The sequence below is a fragment of the Felis catus genome, chromosome B2 (assembly GCF_018350175.1).
Source record: "Felis catus isolate Fca126 chromosome B2, F.catus_Fca126_mat1.0, whole genome shotgun sequence".
In the NCBI taxonomy this organism is placed as follows: domain Eukaryota; kingdom Metazoa; phylum Chordata; class Mammalia; order Carnivora; family Felidae; genus Felis; species Felis catus.
The window spans coordinates 85,484,986-85,492,022 of record NC_058372.1 but is presented as its reverse complement, the minus strand read 5'-3'; the positions used below and the strand labels follow the sequence as shown (position 1 = coordinate 85,492,022).

Below are 7,037 nucleotides of genomic sequence, written 5' to 3'. Positions count from 1 at the left end.
TTTTATGGGGGAGTAATTCGATATTTTTTGAAATTGATACTAAATCAAAAAGTAGAGCCTTAAGCTGTTAGAAAACAGGAAAAGAAATAAAAAACAGAACGTTGAAAAGAATTGATTCAGTATTTACAACCGGGATTAGGAAGACTGGAGTGAGAGACTGAGACTTAGTTAAAACATTTTCTGTTCTAGAGCCTGTTCTGGAAATGCTGCTGGTTGTAGCGGTGTTATGGCTTCCAGGTTACTTCTCGGAGTTGAAGTGCTGTTTGGAGCAGCCCCTCAGGGCTGGTGGTCCCAATGAAGTCTTCGGGGTGTGCTCCAGGGCATCTGAAAGTGGTGCTCCCACTGATGAAGAGCAGGTGGATGGGCTGGAGAGGGAGGTCACGATGGTGCACGGAAGGGACTGGATCCATACAGTATGATAGCCCCAAAGGCAGCTTCAGACACCAAAGAAGACCCTAACTGAGTCCCATCTGTCACCAAAGAGCGAATAGTAGGCTACATCTGTGGAGAGGACAATAGTGCCCTCATCGGGTTCTGGATTTACAAAGGCAAGACATGGCCATGCCCTAGCTGTGGAACCGTTTACAAGCTGGTGCCCCATCAGTTGGCCCACTGAGCCTTTGCACTGAGTTGTTCAAAATGTGCTGTAAAGGTTCTTCTTTCCAATAAAGACTAGCCATTGCATTGGCTCTTTCCCCCCCCCCCCAAAAAAAAGTCATTTTCTGTCCTATCTGCTTATTAACTACAGCACACTGAAATTTCTTTAATAAGTTTAAATATATTTACTGTGTAATAAAATATATAGATTTATGAATTAAATTTAAAGCTATTTTCCTAAATCTATGAAACACTCCATGCATCTGAGTTTACTTTCTCATTATTACTACCAGTCATAGTTTAGACATAAAAATTGAGAAATGCACATAAATATGAAATATAATTGCAAATGGTATCTACCTTCACAGTTACCTAAATCATTTCAATGGGTTAAGTGCTTTTAATTCACTGGATAGCCACTTATCAGGCATAAGCAAGATGTTCCCAACATTCTCTGGGGGATTCTAGTCTCTCCGCTACCTGTGGAAGTTCCCATTTGTCTTCCTAGATGCAGAAGGTGAGCTGTTGTTGAAGGGCTGCTGTCTTAAGTGGAACAAGTCACAAGCAACAAAGAAATTACACCCTTTCCACATTTCTGTAGGGGGAGAAACAGATCTTGAAGTTCTGGCTAAATTTACTTTAGAATGGTATGAAAACTTTACTGTATCTTCCTTCTGTCCAATCTGGATAATTATTTTCTTGCTTTCTTCACAAATTATCTGTCCTCTTCCCCTTATTTTTATTTGCATTAATATGAGACTATAGAACCTGTTTCTTACAGGAAGAAATTTATTTGCATGTTTTTCTCACTTTCAGGTCAATTCCTAAGCAACTTTCAGTGTGAACTTAATAACACAGCAGAGTTTTAGAGAGGGATTCTTTCTGGGGAAACAAACAAACAAACAAACAAACAAATATTGGTTCATATAGGAGTCTAGATGTGTCAAAATCACATAAAAAGGGGAAAAACTTATTTTTGATGTATCTTTTACAGTTATAAAAATTATAATGTGCAATCAATTTTGCTTATGAATATATGTGACTTGGAAGAAATATTAGTACTTGAAAAAGGGATAATTACAGGGAAAATTTTTAAGTGGACTTAAAAATTTACCATTTGGGGGAAGAAAACTTTCATATTTAAAATAACTTAAAAATTTGAAAATTACCTATGTGTTTCCCTAAAAAGAAATATGTCACAACTGACCTTTCAAATCTGTATCATAAGAAAATAATTTCGAATCTGTGTTCACAGTAAACAGAAACCTGTCACATTCAGTAGAAAAAATTAGGTTTTATATTTGCCTGTCAAAATAGATAAGTGGCAACTGTGAGGCAAGATTAAATTTTATCTTTCCTTGGTGTACAATAACGTAGCTAAAATTTATAGTCTAGGACTATGGTGGAGGTATTATCTATCAATTCTTAGCGTTTAAAATATGATCATATAACTGAATCAGAAAATATTAAAGATAGAAGGCTTCTTAATCATAATTTAATCACTCTCCTCCAATTTAGATGTAATAAAATTGACATAAATATACAATTGCAGTGTGTGATTAGTTCTCTATTGTGGTACCACAGAAAGAGAGGAGAAAAGCAGCTAACTTAGGCTGAGGTGGTTTGGGGAAAAAGTTTCACATGTGCAGCTTTGGTAGTCTCCCAGATAAAGAATAAATAAAATACATTCCAGGTCAAAGAAAAACTACATCTATAGTTATTGAGGGTAGAGAAGCTGTACCATTTATGTAACGAGTGATAGAAATCCCAAAGACAACTAACTGGCTTTGACAATAAAGTCATATTTTATGTCACTTAACGAAATGTTACAAAACATAGTCTCCTCTATTTCTGATATGAATTAATCTCTGGCTCTGTTCCTTAACTGTTTTCTAAACTTTGCGAGTTGGTTTCTTTCCTCAACAGAAAAGATCTGGCTGCCCACGGCAGCTGGAAAATTTGTTTCTGTGTTGAAGTCTAATAAAAAAAAAATACTTTTTATACAGTATTGGAATGCAAACCTTTGGATTGATTAGGCCATGTGTTAAACTCTGGATTTGCCAGGGGGATGTTATGAGTTAATTGGATCTAGCTTGGAATTCACTGAAATTGGAAAGGTGTTTGAGATTATCATGACTGACCTATTATAAGTGTCCCCTTGAATCTAGTGATGGAAATGAGCTCCCTATGAATCAGAGAAATTTAGTGGAAAGGGGAGGATGCCTTGGTAATGCAGGTACTATAGGAAGTTTACATACCTACACATTGTACTTCCTATCCCCCTCTGCTCTGTTTTATTTTGATCTTTTTAAATTATTTTTATTATTTTAGAGAGAGAGAGTGAACATGAGCTGGGGAGAGAGGCAGAGGGAATAAGAGAGAAAATTTTAAGCAGGCTCCACACTGAGCATGGAGGCTCGATTCCATGACCCTGGGATCGCGACCTGAGCAGAAATCAAGAGTTGGACACTCAACCAACTGAGCCACACAGGCATCCTTATTTGGTTCTTACTTTACTAGAAGACCTTATATATTATTTTTCTATTTGTTTTCCATATTTCCACGATTAAATGTTAACTCTATAAATGCACATATTTTTTGTCAGGTTTCTAATTGATAAATCCCTAGTTGATAGTACATAAATATGACCTGAATAAATGAAAGAATAAATAAAAGAAGAGAAAGGAATCTAGGGTTGCTTTCACAATATGTATGACTATGTGGATTTCGTGACTTCTAAATACTCAGGAACTGGGTCGAAGATCATATAATCAAGGTCGGACACCTCCAGGTTACTAACTGTTCCAGAAAACTAAGCTAAGAGGTTTCCTAGGATATAGAAATTTTGGTGATAAAATTGGGACAGTGTCTGGAAAACTGGGATGATTGGTCACCCTACTAATGAGGTGCCTGAGAGAAATAAGTCCAGAGAGCCAAGAGGCTACGGGTTGTAGAGTTTAAAACAAAGATCTAGACTACAAATATGTATTTGTTGAGTCATGGACATTTAAATACATGATTTTAAGAAGGTAGCTGAGTTTTCCCAAGGTTATGTAGATGTGGAAGAGATAATTATATTTCTTCCTAAAGCCCAGGGTATAGGCTTAAAGACCAAGGTGCATTTTGCTTTGCAGATGAAATGTGAGCTCTAGAAGAATGGTCTAAAAGTTTCATAGATCTATCTCTGTTCTTGTTTGAAGGTCAGAGTTCAATGGGATTTTGAAGTGTCTACTCTCTCAAGAGCAGCTAATTAGGAAAGAGTCCAGGAAGAAGCCTTGGTATGAAAGAAAATAAAATATGATGGAAGGGATACCTTAAGAGACAAGAGAAGTAGTTAACAAGCAGATTTGGTTTCTTGGAAAGGTAAACACACTATTTAAGATGAAGAAACCCTAAGTTTCCCTCAGTTCCAAACTCAGAAATGAGCCACGTTAAAAGCAATGTTTTCTTTGCGCTGCTGGCAGTGGAGCCAGTTGTGGTTGATCCCCAGTCTGCAAGTTGCATTGTAGGTTTGCCAATAATGTGAGCATTTAATACTAGAGTTGGAGGTTATTAGAGTCTATGAAATACTGTCAGTGACACTGAAAGGGCCAATGGATATATGGGCCTCAATTATATCATAAAACACTGTCTGGGATTCTGTGGGGAATGCATTAGTGTAAATTATTATATTTTTGAAAATTTGTCTTTGTCTACCTTCAAGAATTTCTGAACATTGTCTGATAAGTCTTGTGTATGTTTTGTATAATTCTGTTCGGTATCGGACTCTGTTTAAATATATTGGATTTGGCCACTCTCAGATATATATTTTTTCTTCCAGTTTTAGAACTAGAGAGATTTAGGGTTTTGTTTTTTGTTGTTGTTTTTTTTTTTTTGGTTTGTTTGTTTTGTTTTGTTTTGTTTTCATAGAATAGAATGTTTGAGAGTTGGGAGAGCAACTTGAAAACCCCAGTGGAATTTTTTTCTGAACCACAGAAGTAGGGATTGAAGCAGAAGAGGCTATGATTATTTAAAGTACTTTACATCCATGTCTCTCTTCAGAGAAATGTCTTTTTTCTAACCTGCGCTGTCCAATTTAGCAGCTACTAGCTACCAGCGGCTATTGAGCCCTAGCCTGCGGGCTAATTCAAATGGCAAGAGGCTCTTAGTATAAAATACACACTGGGTTTTGAAGACTTAGTATAAAACGACACAAAATACCTCAGTTGTATTTAATATTCACTTGATTTAAGGTATTACAAAAATTAGAGTATTTTAAATGTAAATTTAAAATTAATTGATATGTTGATTACTATTAAATTATTTAATTTATTACATTTAATTCAATGTTGAAAGAATATTTTGCATTGCGTTATAACAGAATATGAAAATAAGTTTCACAAGACTTTTTTTGCCTATTTAATGTATCTCCTAGAAAATGTAAAAATATATAATTTGTGCTTTTGGCTCATTTTATTTCTATTGGACAATATTGCCCTACATTTTACTCCTTAATCTCTCTCAGTTCAATTACAAACAAAATGAGAGAACATAATGTGTGTGTGTGTGTGCATGTGTGTATGTTGATAGTATAATTAGAGTTATTAACAAGTTAGTAATCATGTTGTTTTCCCTCATCTATGTAAAGCTTTTATCTGACCCTGAATTTAAAATATTAAACACCAGTCGGGGCGCCCGGGTGGCTCAGTCAGTTAAGCATTCTACTTCAGCTCAGGTCGTGAAGGAGCCCCGTGTTGGGCTCTGTGCTGACAGTTCAGAGCCTGGAGCCTGCTTCAGATTCTGTGTCTCCCTCTCTCTCTGCCCCTCCCCACTCACACTCTGTCTCTGTCTCTCAAAAATGAATACATGTTAAAAATAAACAGATAAAAAATTAAAATACTAAACAGCAGTGATATAATATGAAAGCACCTTTTGCATCTTTATACACATAAAGTGAATTAAAAACATTTTTTTTGTTAATGTTTATTTATCTTTGAGAGGGAGAGAGACAAAGTGCGATTGGGGGAGGGGCAGAGACAGAAAGGAAGACAATGCAAAGCAGGTTCCAGGCTCTGGGTTGTCAGCACAGAGCCCAAGCATGGCTCGAACCCAGGAACCATTAGATCATGACCTGAGCCAAAATAGGACGCTTAACGGACTGAGCCACCCAGGTGCCCCAATACACATAAAGTGAATATTAAATAGAGGACATTATGAAATGGAATTGCTATTTCATCTTTAGAGAACATGTTTTGCAAGAGTATAAAATAAATCTTAGAACATTTTATCCCTTTATACAACATTCTCTTAAGAAGAAAAAACAATTTAAAGCATACATTGCACATATTACAAGTATTATTATTTTTAAAAGTTTTAATGTTTTAGCTGATCTATTTCATTTTATTATTTTATTTCATCATGATAAGTGTACTCTTTAATCTCTGTCACCTATTTCACCCATTCCCTCCACCCACCTCCCCTCTGCTAACCATCAGTTTGTTCTCTATAGTTGAACAAACTTCCTTGGTTTGTCTCTCTCTCTCTCTTCTCCCTTTGCTCAGTTGTTTTGCTTCTTAAATTCCACATATGAGTGAAATCATATGGATTTTGTCTTTCCTGACTGACTTATTTCACTCCATACTATACTTTCTAACTCCATCCATGTTACTGTTTCCAATGGCAAGATTTTCTCTTGTTTTACGGCTGAGTAATATTCCATTGCATATATATGCAACACTTCTTTATCCATTCATCTATCGATGGGCACTTGGGCTGCTTCCATCCTTTGTTTATTTTAAATAATGCTGCAACAAACATAGGGGTGTATGCATTCCTTTGAATCAGTCTTTTGGTATTTTTTGAGTAAATACCCAGTAGTGCAATTCCTGGACCCTAGGGTAGTTCTATTTTTAATTTTTTGAGGAACTTCCATACTGTTTTCCTCAACGGCTGCACCAATTTTGCATTCCCATCAACAATGCAAGAGAGTTCCTTTTCCTCCACATCCTCACCAACACTTGTTGTTTCGTGTGTGTGTGTGTGTGTGTGTGTGTGCGTGTGTGTGTGTTAATCATTCTGACAGGTGTGAGGTGATATCTCATTGTTGTTTTGCTTTGCATTTCCCTGATGATGAGTGATGCTGAATATTTTATGCTATTCTATATTAGAAAATATAGAGATTGTCTTCAATTTTATAATGATAACAAATATTTACATCATTCTTTCCATGAAAGGAACTATTTTTTTTAAGTAGGCTCCATGCCCACAGTGAAGCCCAATGTAGGGCTAAAGCTCATGACCCTGAGATCAAGACCTGAGATCAAGACCTGAGATGAGATCCAGAGTCAGACGCTTAACCAACTGAACCACCTAGGTGTCCCTGAAATGCTTATTAAATGCTTATGTGCTAGGTACTTTTCTAAGTTGAATTCTCACAACAAACCTATGAATTGTTTACTATC

General features: G+C 36.2%; 1 pseudogene; it reads left to right on the top strand.

The window, feature by feature from the left end:
- The first annotated feature begins 226 nt into the window (after positions 1 to 226).
- On the top strand, positions 227 to 616 carry LOC123385706 (annotated as a pseudogene).
- Positions 617 to 7,037: the final 6,421 nt, after the last annotated feature.